This window comes from Diceros bicornis, unplaced genomic scaffold (assembly GCF_020826845.1).
Source record: "Diceros bicornis minor isolate mBicDic1 unplaced genomic scaffold, mDicBic1.mat.cur scaffold_117_ctg1, whole genome shotgun sequence".
NCBI classification, from domain to species: Eukaryota; Metazoa; Chordata; class Mammalia; order Perissodactyla; family Rhinocerotidae; genus Diceros; species Diceros bicornis.
The window spans coordinates 1,173,691-1,193,777 of record NW_026691040.1 but is presented as its reverse complement, the minus strand read 5'-3'; the positions used below and the strand labels follow the sequence as shown (position 1 = coordinate 1,193,777).

At 35.7% G+C, this 20,087-nt stretch overlaps 1 long non-coding RNA gene across 2 annotated transcripts in view; it reads right to left on the bottom strand.

The window, feature by feature from the left end:
- Nucleotides 1–15,553, bottom strand: part of LOC131402498 (uncharacterized) — a 46,178-nt gene extending 30,625 nt beyond the window's left edge. Inside the window, exon 1 of one of the 2 annotated variants that reach the window (XR_009218718.1) lies at nt 15,467–15,553. This is a non-coding gene — a long non-coding RNA (uncharacterized LOC131402498). The remainder of the gene's footprint in view (nt 1–15,466) is intronic. The other variant, XR_009218719.1, reaches the window with a different exon arrangement.
- Between the last annotated feature and the right edge of the window lie 4,534 nt (nt 15,554–20,087).

Here is a 20,087-nt window from a genome sequence, read left to right as displayed (position 1 = left end):
ATTGGATCTACAATGAAGTATCAAAACTAGGTAAAGGATGATTATTTATCCTAATGGAGAATAATAAAATATTGCTTTATATTGAAACATATATGAATATATTTTAGAGTAGAACTAAACTAATGATGCTTAATATGAAAGAAAGCACTTCAAATAAGTATGTCCTTGTGTTGAGCTATTTCAGGCTATGCCCTCAGATGCTGCCTTCCACCCTTACATTTCTTTGACCGTGAGGAGATATTTTTGTCAAAGCTTGTGAAACATTAGTGCAGTAGATACAAATTTGGATTAATTAATATCCTACATTATTGACTAGTTCTGTGACTTTGGAAATATGATTTAACTTCTCAGATTCTCAATTTATTCATCTTCAAAAATAGATAACAACATTTAATTCATAGAAGTACTTTAACAACTAAATGTAACAGTAATATAAAAATCAAGATGACTTGTTCTGTGTGTTTATCAACATTCAACTGTGGGAGACAAGCATGGAGGGAAATCATGCCTGCAGAATATGGTGAGTGCTATATCAGAATGGCTTCTAAACTCTCTGAGAGCACCCAGGAGAAACGGCTGAATTTGACCGAGGATAAAGGAGAAGTTATACAGAAGATGCTACACACAACAAAGGATATGACCAGAGAAGTTGAGGAAAAGCATAAGTAACCAAATAAAGGGAGTCACACAATATAAATGGTGAGAGGATTTTCAGGAGGTGTTGGGGACAAAATGGCAGATGAGAATTACAGGTGAAGGTTGGGGCTAAATTAAAGAGGTCCTAATAAGGATGTTGACTTTACAGCATATAAAGTAGAGAGCGGAGAAAAGAGTGTATTGCTTTTGTTTTTTTTAGTGATATATAATTGACATATAACACTGTGTCAATTTAAGGTGTACAATGTGTTAATTTGATATATTTATGTATCACAACATAATTACCACCATCGTGTTAGCTAACGTCTGACACCTAACACCTAATCCTGTCACATAATTATCATTTCTTTTTTGTAGTGAGAACAATTATGATCTAGTCTCTTACCAACTTTGAATTTTATAATGCAGATTGTTGACTATAATGACTATGCTGTGCATCCTATTTCCAGGATTTATTTATCTACTACTTGGAAGTTTGTACCCTTAAACAACATTTATTGGGAAGAATATATTGCTTTTAGAAAGATACTCCTAGCAGCAGTCTGGAGCGTGGTGTGACAAGAAGACACAGATGAAGGAAACTGCCACAGTGGTTCAAAAGCCAAGAGAAGAAACGATGAGAAAATTATAACAGCACAATTTACATAATATTAGAGTCAAAAAGACACTTTTCTAAAATTTAGGAACATACAAAACATGAGGAAAAAAAGAAAAATGTATGAAAAAATGCACTAAATGCAAGCAAAGCTATATTCAGAGACAAATTTATAATAAGTATATTGTCTAACTTTTTAAAAATAAGCTAATCATTGACCTGGAGAAATTACAAAAATAATTAAGTTTTAAAAAATAAGAGTAAAAGTAAATTTGAAACAAAAGGAAAACAATAAATGAATCAAAGGGCTTATATTTTCTGTAAAAAAATATTGTTAATAAATCTCTAGAAAATCTGCTCAAGAATAAAAGATTGAAGTAAATAACTTAAACATGGAAAAAGGGATCTGCTAATAAATAAAAGGGCTGTTATTTTAAATTACCAGTGAATTAAATGCAAAATTATATGTTAAGATATTTGAAAAGAAATTTGTGAAATAGATAATTTTCTGCAAAAAAAAATATTAAATTACAAAATTTACTCAAAGAAAAACAGCAACCTAAATAGAATAATATTCAGGTAAGAAAAGAAAAAAATCTATCAAAATATAAATTTTTGAAAAAGCTTGGAAACAATTTTACTGAGATACCCCTTATGTATTAAAGTAATATGTAGTTTCAATTATTACTAAAAGTATAGCAAATTTTCAGTGGATAGATATCTAAAGATCAACAACTGGCAAACAAATAACAAGCATATTGAAAAGTGCAATGGAGAAGAAAGATTTCACTTATAATAGCTATCAAAAACAATATAAAATATCTGAGAATAATCCTAACAATAAATATGTGGTCCCATAGGAAGGAAGCTCCCAAACTTTCCTGAGAATAATCAAAGACCTAAATAAATCTTTCTAGAAGCATCTGATCTAGTACGACTAAAGATAACAAAGAATGAGTTAATTTTGCCAAATCTAACCAAGTAAAAATATTATTAGATTATTTGAAATGCATAGATTATTGAAAATGGAAAATAATTAGAAATAATAACGGTTAATACTTATGTAGTGTTTACTATGCGCCACGGCACTTTTACATAGATAACCCATATAATCTTCATATCTATCCCTGAGATGCATAATATGCTTTTCTGCACTTTATGCAGGAGGGAAAAAAGAGCTCAGAAAAGGAAATTGCCTGAGATCACATAGCTCGTAGATTTTGGAACCAAGAATTGAATCCAGACAGCATGACTCCAAAATTCAAGCTCTAACCTGCTATGGTATTCAGCCTTTCAATCCCAAATGTCCAAAAATTGGAAACTGGTCAAATAAATTAGGATAGACATATACGTCTTTTAAAAATGGGAAATGCTTAGATACAATATTAAGTGAAAAAAAGGAATAAATAGAACATTATAATAATATAATCCCAGTTATATTATTTTCGCCTCTGTGTGTAGGCCTGTATGTAGAAAGAATGCATTAAACGAAAAAAACTGGACAAAAATATACCAAATATGTTAACTGTGATTTGAGGTAAAATTATGTATTATTTTTATTTTTAATACATTCCAATTTTTCTGTAAGCAGCAAGTGCTACCTGTATAAGAAAATAAACAACAAAACTGAATTTTAAAAATAGGCATAAATAGTGACCATAGATTTAAAAAGATAAAAATTTGAATTAAAATAATATTTTACTTAACTGAGACATTGAGACATAGAAAGTTTCCCTCCTTTAACCTTTCCAAATTACATGAAATCAACTAAGAGCCAATGATGAAGCAAAGCTAAAATACCCCTCCTGCCTGATCCAACTCCCAACCATACCCCTCCCTCCTGCCCCCAAGCATATATGATACTACAGGCTAACAGGAATTAAAGTTTGATATATAAACAAGAAAATTGGAGGAAGTCACACATTTCAAATAGTATAAAAAGTTTGAGTCTTTTATTATTCAATTAGTATATAAGGATCAGCAAATTATGCTCCAATCTGTCCGATTAGACACTGTGTAATCCTAGACTCCATTGCAGGCTTTTTCTAGTACATTTCTCTAATGCAAGACATGAAAGAAAATAAAGCAAGCCAAAATCTTTTAGATTATTTTATACCTAAATGAAAATAACAAATAAGCTAAAATATTTTACCTTTTTATTCGAATACTAGAATCTCTTACTTTTTTTTGTTAAAAGTGCAATATTACTGAAATTCTTATCGAATGAACCGTCCAGGATGATGATTGATTTCAGCTCCCTTTCAGTATCCTTTCTGCCTCAGAAAACAACACCCCTCAAAAAAACATGGATGTTTAACCAAATAATGATCTGTTTGAGTAACTCTCTCAAAGTCCACATCTCCTAACTCAACAGGTCTCAAGTTGCACCTGGAAACACAAATTGTATTGCAGTAATGAAAATGTCAGCACAGGCCTCTATCTGCAGCCACAGCCACTTTCAGCTTTCAATTTTTATTTAAAAGGCTTAATTGGAAGTTTTATTACTCCCAATTAGGCTTTTTAATTAAAAAGAAAGGTTGAAAGAGGCTGCAGGCAAATACTGCTGAAACCCATATCAGCATAAAATCAAAGGAAATAAAAACAAAATTACGCCGTTGTAAAACAGCAGTTAGAGGCACAGTTTTCAATAATGTTTACCTCTGGTCATATTTAATGTTGACGATGAAGCGGACGTGACTGATTGGAAAAACCAGACTGTGTCTAATGTAACAATAAAATTCATCAAAATGATACTTAAAAGACCACATTAGCATTCAAGGCAAAAATCTACCAAAATGCACAGTTGGCAATTCAAGTAGTTAGCAACTCTAATTCACCAACACTGCACTAACTCTACACACTAATGTAGACTCTTAAAATCTCTTTAACAAGCAGAATACTATGTATAAACAATGTGGGTAAGTGTTTATTGTTGTAAGATGATTAGCTTTTTAATTTCCTAAAGAATTTTTTTTCTTCTGTATAAAGACTTAGCTTGTCATTATTGTCGAGTTTGGCACTAGTGATGGTTTTTTAACTCAAAAACGAAATTAGAACTTGCATTCGCTTATATTTTTGGCATCTTTTGAATTTCATGTAATATCTTCAGAGCAAAATAGAGCTTCTTATATAGAGGTGAGTTCATCATCTGAGGTAACAGGAATATGTAGAAACATTAGATCTGTAGCAGACACAATTTCATACCTAATAAACTTGGCTATTTATCCCGAATTTTATAATAAGAGTCAGAAGAAGATATTTAAAACAGCTCTCATATAAGCTGTGATACTGAAGAAGTTATTTCTCCATATGGTAGCTTTCCAACTCACAGATTAGATTAATACTTGCCCCCAAATCACACAACCAAATTTTGGGAAAAAATATGCAAATGTCTATGCAGAGAAGGTAAATTTTAGTATGATATCAAGGCTGACAGAAATCTTTGTTGTTTATGTCCAGTCATTTAAGGAGTTCATATTTTGGCAGTTGGAATCTTGACTAAAAGATAATGCAGGTGGGGGCCACCCCGTGGCTTAGCGGTTAAGTCCCACGCTCTGCTACTGACGGCCCGGGTTCGGATCCCGGGCGCGCACCGACCCACCGCTTGTCCAGCCATGCTGAGGCAGCATCCCACATACGGCAACTAGCAGGATGTGCAACTATAACATACAACTATCTACTGGGGCTTTGGGGAGAAAAAGGGAAAGAAAAAAAAAAAAGGAGGATCGGCAATACATGTTAGCTCAGGGCCGGTCTTCCTTAGCAAATAGAGGAGGATTGGCATGGATGTTAGCTCAGGGCTGATCTTCCTCACAAAAAAAAAAAAAAAAAAGATAATGCAGGTGTAATGCAGCCCCTCTGCATTTTTCTAGAGAAAATGATCGTGCATAATCTCTTTCAGGAGGAGACATTCACTAAACTTGAGCAGACCAGGAAGGAGGAGTGGGTATCTGTTGTGTCATGGATTACAGTCGTCTTCATCTCCCGGCTTCAACTCATGTCCTCTCCAATCCATTCTCTGCATATCAAATTTTCGTAAGGCATAAGTCAATTCAAATCATTCCTTGCTTTACAAACTCTTTTATGGCTTCTTCTAGTGGCTACGTGGCTACAATAAAATCCACACTCCTATGCGTGGCCTGCAAAGCTCCGCCTGATCTGGCTCATGACTTCAACCTCATCTTGCGTCTTCTTTCCAGCTCACTCTCCTCCAGTTACTAGGGCCTTTTCCCAGTTCTATGAGCACACTAACCAGCTGTCTCCTTCCTTGGGATATTAGCACAGGCCCCACTCTATGCCTAACACTCTTTCCAGTTTCCTAAGGGCTGGCTTTTTCTGTGCTTCTCAGTTTAAACACAGTCTCCATATAAACATTACGTCTTCAGAGAAGACTTCCCGAACCATTTAAAGGAAGTTCATCACAGTTACTATCTTATTCTTTCATAATTCATACATTTATATGCCCCATAACTTATCACAATTGTAATGATGATATTTAGTGGTCCACTTCCTTGTTTTCATATTTTTTTAATGTCTTCAACAAAAGAATATTTCAAAAAGGCAAGAACCATGACTGTTTTGTATGTCAATGTATCATACCACCTACCCAGCACCAAGCCCCATGCCTGGCATACAGCAGGCACTCATTAAACGTTTTTATCCCCCTTGTAACAATGTCTTTTATTTATTTATTTATTTGATTGTTTATTCAACAAATCTTTTTTCCAGCTTTATTGAAATATAATTGACATATAACATTGTATTCATTTAAGGTGTTCCATGTGATGATTTGATACACGTATAATTTGCAAAATGATTACCACAATAGGGTTAGTTAACGTCTCTATGACCTCACGTAATTATCCTTTTATTTTAGAGGTAAGAACATTTAAGATCTACTCTCACAGAAACTTTCAAGTATATAATATAAAATTGTTAATTATAGTCACTATGATGTACATCATATCCCCAGAACCATTCATCTTATAACTGGAAGTTTGTACACTTGGACCAACATCTCCCCATTTTCCCCATCCCCCAGCCCCTGGCAGCCACCATTCTACTCTCTGCTCTGAGTTTGTTTTTTTTATATTTCACATACAGGTGAGATCATGCAGAATTTGTCTTCCTTCGTCTGATATTTCACTTACCATAAAGCCCTCAAGTTCCATCCATGTTTTCACAAATGGCAGAAATCTTTCTTTCTCATGGCTGAATAATATCCCATTACATATAAATATATCTATATTTATATATATTATATTATATATTATTTATATATTATATATAAAATATCTCATTACATATATATATATATGCCACATCTTCTTTACCCATTCATTGGTAGATGGACACTTAGGTTGGTATCATGTCTTGGCTATTGGGAATAATACTGCAAGGAACATAAGAATACAGATATCTCTTCAAGATCCTGATTTCATTAGCTTTGGCCATAAATCAAGAGAAGCGGGATTGTTGGAACATATAGTACTTCTATTTAGGATTTTTTGAGGAACCTACATACTGTTTTCCACAGTGGCTGTGCCAGCTGACATCCCCACCAAGAGTGCCAGAGGGTTCCCTTTTCTCCACATCCTCACTAACACTTATCTCTTATCTTTTTCATTATAGTCATTCTAACAGATGTGAGGTGATATCTCACTGTGGTTTGACATGCATTTCTCTGATGATTAGTGATGTTGAGCATCTTTTTGTGTCCCTGTTAGCTATTTGTATGTCTTCTTTGGAAAAATGTCTATTCAAGTCCCCTGCTTACTTTTTAATCAGATTGTTGTTTTTTTGCTATTGAGTTTAGGAGTTTCTTACATATTTTGGATATTAACCCCATATTACATAGAGGGTTTGTAAATATTTTCTCCCAATCAATAGGTTGTATTTTCATTTTGTTAATTATTTCATTTGCTGTGCAGAAGCTTTTTAGTTTAAGGTAGTCCCACTTACTAATTTCTGCTTTTGTTGTTTGTGCTTTTGTTGTCATAACCAAAAATTTTTGCCAAGACCAACATAAAGGAACTTTTTCCCTGTTTTATTCTAGGAGATTTAGGTTTCAGGTCTCATGTTTAAGTCTTTCTTTTGAGTTAATTTTTTTTGAGTGATGTAAGATAGGGGTCCAGTATCAGTCTTCTGCATGTGATTATCCAGTTTTCACAACACTGATTAATGAAGAGACTATTCTTTCCCTATCGAGTATTCTTGGCTCCCTTGTCAAATATGGTTGATCACATATGAGATAGTTTGTTTCTGGGCTCTCTGTTCTGTTCCGTTGGTCTATGTGTCTATTTTTATACCAGTTTCATACTGTTTTGTTTTTGTTTTGCAGAGGAAGACTCGCCCTGAGCTAACATCTGTTGCCAATCTTCCCCTTTTTGCTTGAGAAAGATTCACCCTGAGCTAACATCTGTACCAATCTTCCTCTATTTTGCATGGGGGATGCCTCCACATCATGGCCACCAATGAGCTGTGCAGGTCTGCACCTGGGAACCGAATCCGGGCCACCAAAGCAGAGCACGCTGAACTTAACCACTAGCCATGGGGCCAGCCCCTGTTTCATACTGTTTTGATTACCATAGTTTTGGAATACAGTTTGAAATTAGGAAATGGGATGCCTCCAGCTTTGTTCTTCTTAGGATTGCTTTGGCTATTCAGGGTCTTTTGTGATTCCATATGAATTTTAGAATTGTTTGTTCTATTTCTGTGAAAACTGCTATTAGAATTTTGATAGGGATTGCATTGAATCTGTATATTGCTTTGAGTAGTATGGACATTTTAACATATTAATTCTACCGATCCATGAACATGGGGTAAATTCACATTTATTTGTGTCTTTTGAAATTTCTTTCATCAAAGTCTTACAGTTTTCAGTGGGCAGATCTTTCACTTCCTTGGTTAAATTTATTGCTAAGTGTTTTATTGTTTATGATGCAACTGTAAATCGGATTTTTTAAAATTTATTTTTCAGATAGTTCATTGTTAGTGTATAGAAATGCATTTTTTGTGTGTTGATTTTCTATCCTGCAACCTTACTGAATTTATTTATTAGTTCTAACAGCTATTTGGTGGAGTCTTTAGAGTTTTCTATATATCAGATCATGTCATCTGCCAGCAGAAACAATTTTACTTCTTCTTTTCTGACTTGGATGCCTTTTATTTCTTTATCTGCTGATTGCTCTGGCTAGGACTTCCAGTACTAGTTGAATAGCAATGGTGAGAGGGGGCACTCGTCTTGTTTCTGATCTTAGAGGAAAAGCTTTTGGCCTTTCACTGTCGAGTATGATGTTAGTTATGGGTTTGTCATATATGGCCTTTATTATGTTGAGGTATGTTCCTTCTATTCCCAATTTGTTGATAGTTTTTATCATGAAAGATGTTGAATTCTTTCAAATGCTTTTTCTGCATCTATTGAGATGATCATATGATTTTTGGCTTTCATTCTATTAATGTGGTGTATCAAATTTATTAATTTGCATATGTCGAACCATCCTTGTATCTTAGGGATAAAGCCTACTTGATCATTGTGTATGATCCTTTTAATATGCTGTTGAATTCAGTTTGCTAGTATTTTGATAAAAAATTTTGCATTTATATTCATCAGGAATATAGTTTTCTTTTTTTGAAGTGTCCTCATCTGGCTTTGGTATCAGGGTAATGGTAGCCTCGTAAAATGAGTTTGAGAGGGTTCCCTCCTCTTCGATTTTTGGGAAGAGTTTGAGAAGGATTGCATTAATTCTTCTGTAAATGTTTAGTAGAACTCACCAGTGAAACCATCTGGCTCAAGAATTTTCTTTGTTGGGAGGATTTTTGGTTACTGATTCAATCTCTTTACTTATTACTGGTCTGTTCAGATTTTCTATTTCTTTATGATTCAGTCCAGGTAGGTTGCATGTTTGGGGAATTTGTCCATTTCTCCTACATTATCCAATTTCTTAGCATATAATTGTTCCAAGTAGTCTCTTATGATCCTTTGTATTTCTGTGGTATCATATTTTATATCTCCTTGTTTGTTTCTAGTTTTATTTAGTGAGTCTTCTCTTTTTTTGATGAGTCTAGCTACAGGTTTATCAATTTTGTTCATCTTTTTAAAAAACTAGTTCTTAGTTTTGTTGATCTTTTCTATTGTTTTTCTGCTCTCTATTTCATTTATTACTGCCCTAATCTTTGTTATTTCCTTCCTTCTGCTAACTGTTGGCTTAGTTTGTTGTTGTTTTTCTAGTTCCTTGAGGTGTGATGTTAGGTTGTTTATTTGAGATATTTATTTTTTCTTAACATAGTCATTCATCACTATGAATTTCCATCTTAGAATTGCTTTTGCTGCAATTTTTTTTTTAAATTTTTGCTGCAAAATTTATGGGAATAAATTTTGATATATTGTTATTCCATTTTTGTTTGTTTCAATATATTTTTTTATTTCATCTTTGACCCATTGGTTGTTCAGGAGTGTATTGTTTAACCTCCACATATTTGTGAATTTTACAGTTTTCCTACTGGTATTGATTTCTAGTTTCAAACCTTTGTGGTCAGGAAAAATACTTGGTATGATTTTGATCTTTTTAAATGATAAGACTTGTTTTGTGATCTAACATGTGACCTACCCTGGAGATGTTCCATGTGTGCTTTAGAAGAATGTGTATTCTGCTGCTGTGGGAAGGAATGTCCTGTATATGTCTGTTAAGTCCATTTGATCTAAAAGATAGTTCAAGTCCAACATTTCGTCGTCAATTTTCTCTCTGGATAATCTACCCATTGTTGAAAGCAGGGTATTGAAATCCCTTAGTATTACCGTCTTGTTGTCCATTTCTCCCTTCAGATCTGTTAGTATTTGCTTAATATGTTTAGGTGCTCCAATGGTGGATGTATATATACATATTCATAATTGTTATATCCTGTTGATAATCTGACCCATTTGTCATTATATAATGACCTTCTTTGTCTCTTATTACAATCTTTGTCTTAAAGTCTATTTTGTTGGATATAAATATAGTTACCTCTGCTCCCTTTTGGTTTCCACTTGCATGGAATATCTTTCCATCTCTTCACTTTGAGCCTATGTGTGTCCTTAATTCTGAAGTTAGTCTCTTGTAGGCAGCATATAGTAGGATCTTGTTTTTTTACCCATTCAGCAATTCTATGCCTTTTTTTTTTTTTCCCAAGGAAGATCAGCCCTGAGCTAACATTCATGCCAGTCCTCCTCTTTTTTGCCGAGGAAGACTGGCTCTGAGCTAACATCTATTGCCAGTCCTCCTCCTTTTTTTCCCCAAAGCCCCAGTAGATAGTTGTATGTCATAGTTGCACATCCTTCTAGTTGCTGTATGTGGGACGCCGCTGCCTCAGTATGGCCGGAGAAGCGGTGCGTGGGTGCCCGCCCGGGATCCGAACCTGGGCCACCACTAGCAGAGCGCGTGCACTTAACCGCTAAGCCACGGAACCGGCCCCAACTCTATGCCTTTTGATTGGATAATTTAATCCCTTACATTTAGAATAATTACTGATAGATAAGGACATACTAATGTCATCTTATTAATTGTTTTTTGGCTGTTTTGTATTTCCCTTGTTCCTTTCTTTCTCTCTTGCTGTATTCCTTTGTGAATTGATGATTTTCCATAGTGGTATACATTGATTCTCTTCACCTTTTGTGAATCCATTGTAGGTTTTGCTTTGTGGTTACCATGAGGCTTACATAAAATACCTTATAGACCTAAAAGTCTATTTTATGCTGATAACAATTTAACTTTGATCACATACAAAAACTCTACTCTGTTACTCTTCCCTCTTTTTATGTTTTTGAAGTCACAATTTTCCTCTTATATTAAGTATTCATTAGGTTCATAGGACCACTTTGTGAGATAAAGTATTCTTTGTTGGCAGTTTTTTTCTTTCAGTACTTTCAATATATCATCCTACTCTCTCCTGGCCTATAAGGTTTCTGCTGAGAAATCTACTGATAGTCTTATGGGGATTCTCATGTAAGTGACAAGCTTCTTTTCTCCTGTTGCCTCTAAGATTTTCTCTGTCTTTTATTTTTGACAGTTTTATTATAATGTATCTTGGAGAAGATCTCTTAACGTTTAGTTTTTTTGAGGACCAATAAGCTTCATGAACTTGGATATCCAAATCTATCCCCAAATTTAGGATGTTCTCAGCCATTATTTCTTTAAATAAGCTTTCCATGCCCTGCTCCCTCTCCTCTCCTTCTAAGAGTCCCATAATTTGCAGATTGCTTGTCTTGATGGTACCCAATGTTTCCACAGGCCTTCTGCACTCTTTTTCATCCTTTTTCTTTGTTCTCCTGTGACTGGATAATTTCAAAGCTTCTGTCTTTTATTTTGCAGACTCTTTCTTATGCTTGATCCATTCTGTTATTAATGTTTCGTAATGTATTTTTCATTTCATTCATTATATTCTTCAGCTCCAGAATTTCTGTTTGGTTCTTCTTTATTCTTTTTATCTTTGTTAAACTTCTCATTTTGTTCCCCTATTGTTTTCCTAATTTTGTCAAATTGTCTTTCTGTGTTTTGTGTTTCTGGGTTTTTTTGGGGTTCACGGAGCTTTCTTAACCCAGCTATTTTTATTTTTTTGTCAGATAAATTGCAGATACTCATGTCTTTGGGATTGGTTACTGGAAAATTATTGGGATCCTTTTGTGGTGTCATGTTTCCTTGATTTTTCATTGTTTCTTCAAGTATTGAGTTGCTCTCTTCACATCTGTAGTAGCAGTCACCTCCTCTAGTCTTTACTGACTGGCTTCAGAAGAGAAATGCATTCTGTCAGCCCTGCTAAGGATTCTGAGGCTTTCTCAGGCCTTCTATAAATACAAATAACCTTACTGTCTTAATTTTCTACTGTTGTTATAACAAATTACTATAAATATAGTGGCTTAAAACAACACTAATTTATTATCTTACAGTTCTTGGGGTTATAAGTCTGACATGGGTCTCATTGTACTAAAATCAAGATATTTGCAATGCTCTGTTCCTTTCTGCTAAGGTCTGAACGTTTGTGTCCTCCCAAAATTCATATATGGAAATTCTAATGCCCAATGTGATGCAATCAATGAGGCAGAGCTTTTGGGAGGTGCTTAGATCATGTGAGTGAAGCCCTTATAAATAGGACTAGTGCTGTTATAAAAGAAACCCCACAGAGCTCTCTAGACTCTTCTGCCATATGAGGATACAACAAGAAGTCTGGAACCTGGAACAGGCCCCTCACTTGACCATGCTGGCACCCTGATCTTGGACTTCCAGCCTTCAGAAGAATAAGAAATACATTTCTGTCATTTATAAGCCACCCAGCCTGTGGTATTTTGTTATAGCAGCCTAAATGAACTAAGACACTGTCTGAAGTCTCTAGGGGAGAATGTGTTTCCTTGCATTCTCCAATTTCTATAGGGTGCCTGAATTCCTTGGCTTATGGCCTCCTTCTTCCATCTTCAAAGCCATAATTTCTCATCTCTCTGACCCCTCTTCTATCATCACATCTGCATCTTTGACCACAGCCAGGAAAAGTGCTCCCCCTTTTAAGGATTCATGTGATGAGGATGGACCCATCCAGATAAGCCAGGATGATCCCAAGGCCCTCAACCTTAATCACATCTGAAAAGCCTCATTTTCCTGGGAAAACAACATATTCATGAGTTCCAGGGATTAGGATGTGGGGAAACCACATATTTGGGGGAACCATCACTCTGTCTTCTACAATTATCTTTCTGAGTCTCAATTCTCTCACTAGTGTAACAAAAGAAATAATAGCTTCTACCTTACGTAGTTAAAAGGATAAAATGTGATTATACACACGAAGCATCTGAGCCAGCGTCTGGCATATAATTGTGAACCTAAAACTGTTAGCTACTCTTACAAATAACAACCTGCCCCTGCTGTGCCCAATCACTTCTAACAAAGCCCACTTTCTACTGCCACAAAATGGTTAGGGTCATTGGTTTTGAACCCTTGCCTATCACAGATTCTTTTCTATTTCTCAGAGGACAGATTTTTCTGTTTCTACAGGTTAATCTTAAATCTTTCATAAGCATTTGTCTCCCCTTCAAATAAGCAGGAGAGGTGGTACCAGGGGTTACCTGTACAAGTGAAATTTTCGAAACTGCCACTCACTAATGGGTCCTAAACCCCAAACTTCTCTTATGACCATTCATGGTTACTTTCCGATCTAAATAAACCTCACACTAAAATTCATCATAAACGTTCACATGTCTCTTTCCCCCAGGCCCAGAGCTGGACATGGTGAGGCAGCTAGCCAATCACCTGCTGTTTTCAGAGGGCCTGGCGTCACAGTGTAACCAGATTGCCAAGGTTCACCTAGAGGATTACCTGCTAAATCATAAGTTTAAAGAAAACAATTTAGAGTTACCCAAGAGGAAACAACACACTTACTTATCTCCAGACTCTCCACACAGACTGTATTAAATTTTCCGTAACCAAATTTACTGCAGGACTGAGAACAAGGATGTGATATTTCTGCTGAAAGTTTTTGATATTTGAAACTGCCTTGTGTAAAGAAGATGAAAATGTAGGTGCAATTCCCTATCTCTTTGGCAAAACATTTTTTCTATTTGGGAAAACTGCTTGGTCATCTAATTATTCCTGAGTACAAAGTAAAAATAAGTTCAAAGCACAGGACCTAAATTAAACTAGATAATGCTTTCCAAGGTCAAGATTTTTTAAACATGGTATCTGATATCATCAGACTGTTCGACAGTTCTTTTAGCACCAATTTCTGTGACGTTTTTAAATCAATAAAACAAATACTCAACTATTGGAGAGAAAAAGAAAGGAAAGATGGCATAAAATTCCTTTCTTAACAATTTCTAAACTAAATATATATTTGAATATTGCAATTGTTGAGCCAAGCTGGTAAGGAACACTTAGAGAACTATCTAGCATTTTTCTAACACTTGGCAGTCACTTCATTAGGTGTACAGCATAGGAATTTAGAAAACAAGTAGAATTCAGCCAAATAGATTTGCTGTAGTCAACACTCACAGATGCTAAAAACGAAAGCTTGTTTTGTTTGAAAAGGGCACCCCTATTCCCATCCCTGCCCATCAAGTGAAAGGGAAAATATATGAGGATGTCAACCGTGAAATGTCAGCATACTAAGTAGGGTATATAGCTCAAGTTTCTTGATATGAGAGGGAAAGATTTTGGTGAATACTATTTGAAAGTCCATCTGCCACAGAGTTCTCCTGTACTTTCCCGTGTTTTATAAGGCTGCTCGGGGGGATGTGCAGAGCGTGGAATTACTATCTCCACACATCGCCCATCACCACCCACAGCTGTTCCTGGGAGTACTGGAGAGAATTGGATGTACCAAAGAAAATGAATTTAGAAATAGAAGAGCTTCAGAATTTGAACAAGAAAAGGAAGAGAACTGAAGCAAATGATACGGTTACCTTACCCCATGAGACAAGCATGCGTGAATTAATGAATATTATAAGATTTTTTACTAAGCCTGAACATAACTACAAAATATAAAACGGGTCTAGATCTTTTGTTGTCACTATCAAAGGGCGAAAAATGAGCCAGTCCAATGTGACAGTGCTAACGGCATATAATGAAAGCTTGAAATTGAAATGGTGATAAGCTCCGTGTGCAAGTCCTGTAGATCAGATGAATATTTATTACAGTTACATTTCAGATTCTACTAAAGAGCACATAACATCTTAAAGAATAACTTTAAAAGCCCTCATCTTTTCATTTCAAAGGAAAAGAAAAAAGGGATATAACCTACATAATGAATGGCAATAGTCACAATATCGTAACGTTTCTCAAACCAGAAAAACCCCTAATCACGTCCCAGATTTAACAAGATGACATCCAACTATAAACAGGATCATTTCACACACAACGATATCACAGCCAGCTCTGTGGAGACAGCGGAGCGACATTACACAGTTTAAAAGCGCATTTGAAAAGGGAAAGTGCAACCAAACTACCTGGAGTATATGAGTGAACATCATAAGATTAATAATCTGTGAAATTTAGCCAAAATCTTGCCGTCCATATCAGGTATTTCAGTTTTTCTTAGACAGTTAAGATGGCTGGAAACTTTTAAAGATAGGAGACTCGTTTGAAATGGATTTTGCTTTAAAAAAGATGGTTTTGATGTATCTCTACACAGCGTCAAAAGTAAACGGGCACCCAAGTGCAACAAGGGCTCTCAGGAAGACACATTTTCAATACTGACCTGGCCAAGGGTGAGACTGTGGAAAATATACTGAGGTTTGATTTGATGGTTGTCTCAAGCTAAAAAAAAAGAAAAAAGAAATAAAATAAATCTTCTCTCACTGTATCAACAACAAGATGGTGGCATTTCTTTTTGAATCATCAATAGAGTGATTACTCGTCCTATAGCATACAGCTCATTAATCTCTCTTATTAGACCAATGATAATTTGGACTAAAATTTACAGTCCACAAAGTATATTGGTTTGAGACAGTATAAAAAATATACCTAGCTAATGAAACTTACAATTTTTCTTTGTTTTCCCTTAATCATCTGGATAATTTGTCTAAAACATTGCCCCCATCTACCGCATCTTTCTAAATAAATATGGCTAAATACATATGACTCATTTTGCAATTGTGCCTCCCCCACCATTTCATATGAATCTGCCATCCTATTTTTCAAAACAGAGAAATCAAAAACACCCTCCGTATTTTAAGACTATAAAATCGTGGCAGAAAAGTACCAGAAGGTAAATATTCTTTTTTTTAATTTCCTTCCTCTTAACCAGTTTAGGGAAAAAAAACCTGTCTTGCTTGAGCTTTTAATTAGTTAATCTCCCAAACAGGTAAGTCGGTGCTGTTAAGTGCTGTTCTGGTTTCAAATAATTACCTGAAAATGAATGCCTGGGGTTAGATTAACTATTGCGTCATCAGCATTCATCACTACCGCTATAGCATGAAGTGAAAGGAAAATAACGTCAAATGAAGAGAGGAGATAAAACTATAAAAACACAATGGACACAATTTTTTTTTAAATCTTGGCATTGACCTTCTCCTCCCCAGACGCTATTTCATTGCACACATTGTGATGGTCACGTAAGAGCCACATTCTTGAAGCATATTTATCTGGCACAAATTTTGTATGTGTTTCTGCTTTTCACGCACAGACTCTCACACCTTAGCGGGCACCAGAACCACCTGGGGGAGCTTATTAAAAGTTAAGATTCCCAATCTTTTCGGATGACATGCCTACCCAGACTAGGGAAACTAAAGAAAAAATAAACAAGTGGGACTTTATCAGATTAAAGAGCTTTTATAAGACAAATGAAACCAGAATCAAGATGAACAGACAAATGAAACCAGAATCAAGATGAACAGACAACCAACCAGCTGGGAGAGAATATTTGCAAAACATACATCAGACAAGGGGTTGATCTCCATAATATATAAAGAACTCACACAATTGAACAACAAAAAAACAAACAACCCGATCAAAAAATGGGCAGAGGAAATGAACAGACACTTCTCCAAGGAAGATATACAGATGGCCAACAGGCACATGAAAAGATGCTCAACATCACTAATCATCAGGGAAATGCAAATCAAAACAACACTAAGATACCACCTCACGCCCGTTAGAATGGCCATAATCACCAAGACAAAAAAACAACAAATGTTGGAGAGGATGTGGAGAAACAGGAACCCTCGTACACAGCTGGTGGGAATGCAAATTGGTGCAGCCTCTATGGAAAACGGTATGCAGATTCCTCAAAGAATTAAAAATAGAGATGCCCTATGATCCAGCCATCCCACTACTGGGAATCTATCCAACGCACCTGAAATCAACAATCCAAAGAGGCTTATGCACCCCTATGTGCATTGCAGCATTATTCACCATAGCCAAGAAGTGGAAGCAACCTAAGTGTCCCTCGACTGACGATTGGATTAAGAAAATGTGGTATATATATACAATGGAATACTACTCGGCCATAAAAAAAGACAAAATCGTCCCATTTGCAACAACATGGATGGGCCTGGAGCGTATTATGTTAAGCGAAATAAGCCAGAAAGAGAAAGACAAACACTGTATGATCTCACTCATATGTGGAATATAAACCAACACATGGACAGAGAAAATTGGACCGTGGTTACCAGGGGCGGTGGGGGTGGGGGTGGGGGTGGGGGGTGGGGGGTGGGCACAAGGGGTGAAGGGAGTCATATATATGGTGATGGACAAACAAAAATGTACAACCCCAAATTTCACAATGTTAGAAACCATTAAAACATTAAAAAAAAAAAAAAAAAAGTTAAGATTCCCAGGACTCAAAAGGCTCTGAGGAATGTACATGTACATTTGGGGGCCCAGAAACTTCCAAACATTCCACATTGATTCTCATTTAGGGGGTCTATGGATGATACATGGAGAAACACTACCCTAGAGGCTCTTCACTACATCCTCTTCTACATATTGAAAGAAAAAAAGAGAAGATTCCCTGCATGTGCCTTGTACCTGGATAAGGCAGAAATTCAGCCACAATTTTATCTCACTTTCCACTGTATGAATGATGGTAATGCCACTGACCCTAAGCCGAACCTTCCAGTGACAGGTCTTCAGCCCCTCTCGAAGTAATTTATCCCATCTTTGAACAACTCTGATTGTTCTCTTCTTCTTACATTTGCATGAAGATCTTTGTTCTAACCTTTGGAATCACATTCTATAACAGCTATTTTATTCCAATAAGCCCTCAAACTGCCAGTGTAGGCACAGTGTAGACGGTCCCACCCAGACGACTGGCATGGGCACAAAACCCAGTGAAAATGCTCTGAAGGTCATACAAGATGGCTCATTCTTATCGAAAGATGGAAGGATTTAAGCGATTTGAGATTTGGGTAAAGCTTCATGTGAATATAAAACGTATAGACCATGAGAATGGGGAATGGAAACACAAAGGAGAGTTTGTTTTCTAAAGATACAAGATACACATGAAAAAATAAATTCAAACAATACGAAAGTTAAGAGTGAAAAGGTAAGGTCTTTTTTCTCAAATCTGACCTTCTAGCCCCATACTCCTAAAAACAGGTATTTCAACAGTTTTTATTTTCAGTTATTTTACTGGTTACCTTCTTCATAATATGTTTATTTGTCTCTCTTTACTTATAAAGGCCTGAAAGTTCCCCTCGTTTCCTCACCATGAGAGATGAGGAGAGGGCACCTACCTTACTTCATCTATCTGTCTCCCCTTCACCTTATACTACTTATTTGAGTTAGCCCAGTGGTTGCCTCTATGGCTTTAAATTACATAGTTAAATTTCCAGCCCTGAATTAATCATCTTGGGCAGCATCTAAAGATGATATGAAAAATGAGGAAATTAGCACAGATCCTTCCTAAAGGTAAGATGTTAAAAATGTTTTCTTAATCACCAACTTCTGTGTTAGGTGGCTGACCTGAGGCAAAGCTATTGAATTCATTCTCTCTTCTATCCATAGGCAGTAGTGTTGCTGACATGTATACTGTGGAGAATTGTTACAAAGTTTCTAAAACCTTATATTTCACACAAACATGAGTTTGTGGAATATACACACACTAGACTGATTGTCCTCAAACATTTCATTCAAACAGACACACTTATCTTCTTGTAACTTTCATATAACACATGATTTTAACTCACACAACGTGATTCTAATCTGTTCCGAAAGAGTTTATGCTTTATCTTAAGCTTCCTGGGTAACACACTCTATTTTCAGCCCCACAGAAAGCCTTCTTTATTTGACAGGGTCCTTGACTTTTAATCAAACTTCAACAACATCACTCAAGAGTAATAAAACATTTATTGCAAAAATGTCACCAACTAATGTCTTAGAACAAAGCCAAGCTATCAGTTCTGAAAGAATGGTTGCTTCCAAACTACCTCACTGGGTTAGTCTTGGCTGTAGAATAAATGACAGAAATTTACTCAAAAGCTAACATATAATGAAAGAAATGACAGAGCTATAAACAGGTACTTGATGAATCACAACAGTAAAAGATACGGCATTGTTGTAACATGTTCATAAACTACAATGGCAGACTTAATTATGCCCAATGGGAATGTGGTTGGTTTCATTGCTGTTATTTTGAGCAATGATATTGACAGTGAATCAAAAAGACAGAGAAACAACACTACAATTACAAACCAAAGAACAACTTTACAAGAATTCTATGTCGTACACAGCTAGGATGCAATTGTCATTTTTTCAATCACACTTGCACTACACAGAGAAATCACTTTCAGTATTGTCATGAAAGCTAATTTATGTAGACCAAAATTCGACTTTCCTGAAATTGATTCCTTAATTTTCCCAGTATGAAGTTAGTGTCTTGTAGAAAATATACAGGATTAACTAATCATACAATGTCCTTAAAGAATTTATAGTAAGGCTTTAAACATCAATGGACTAAATGCTCCAATTAAAAGGCATAGGGTGGCTGATTGGATAAAACAACAAGACCCATATACATGCTGCATACAAGAGACACACTTCAGACCTAAAGACACTCACAAACTGAAAGTGAAGGGATGGTAAAAGATACTCCACGCAAATGGCAATGAAAAGAAAGTTGGGGTAGCAATACTCATATCAGACAAAATAGACTTTAAAACAAAAACTGTAAAAGAGACAAAGAAGGGCATTACATAATGATCAAGGGAGCAATCCAACAAGAGGATGTAACACTTCTAAATATCTATGCACCCACCTAAATATATAAAGCAATTATTAACAGACATAAAAAGAGAAATAGACAGTAACACAATAATAGTAGGGGACTTTAACAGTCCACTTACACCAATGGATAGATCATCCAAACAGAAGATCAATAG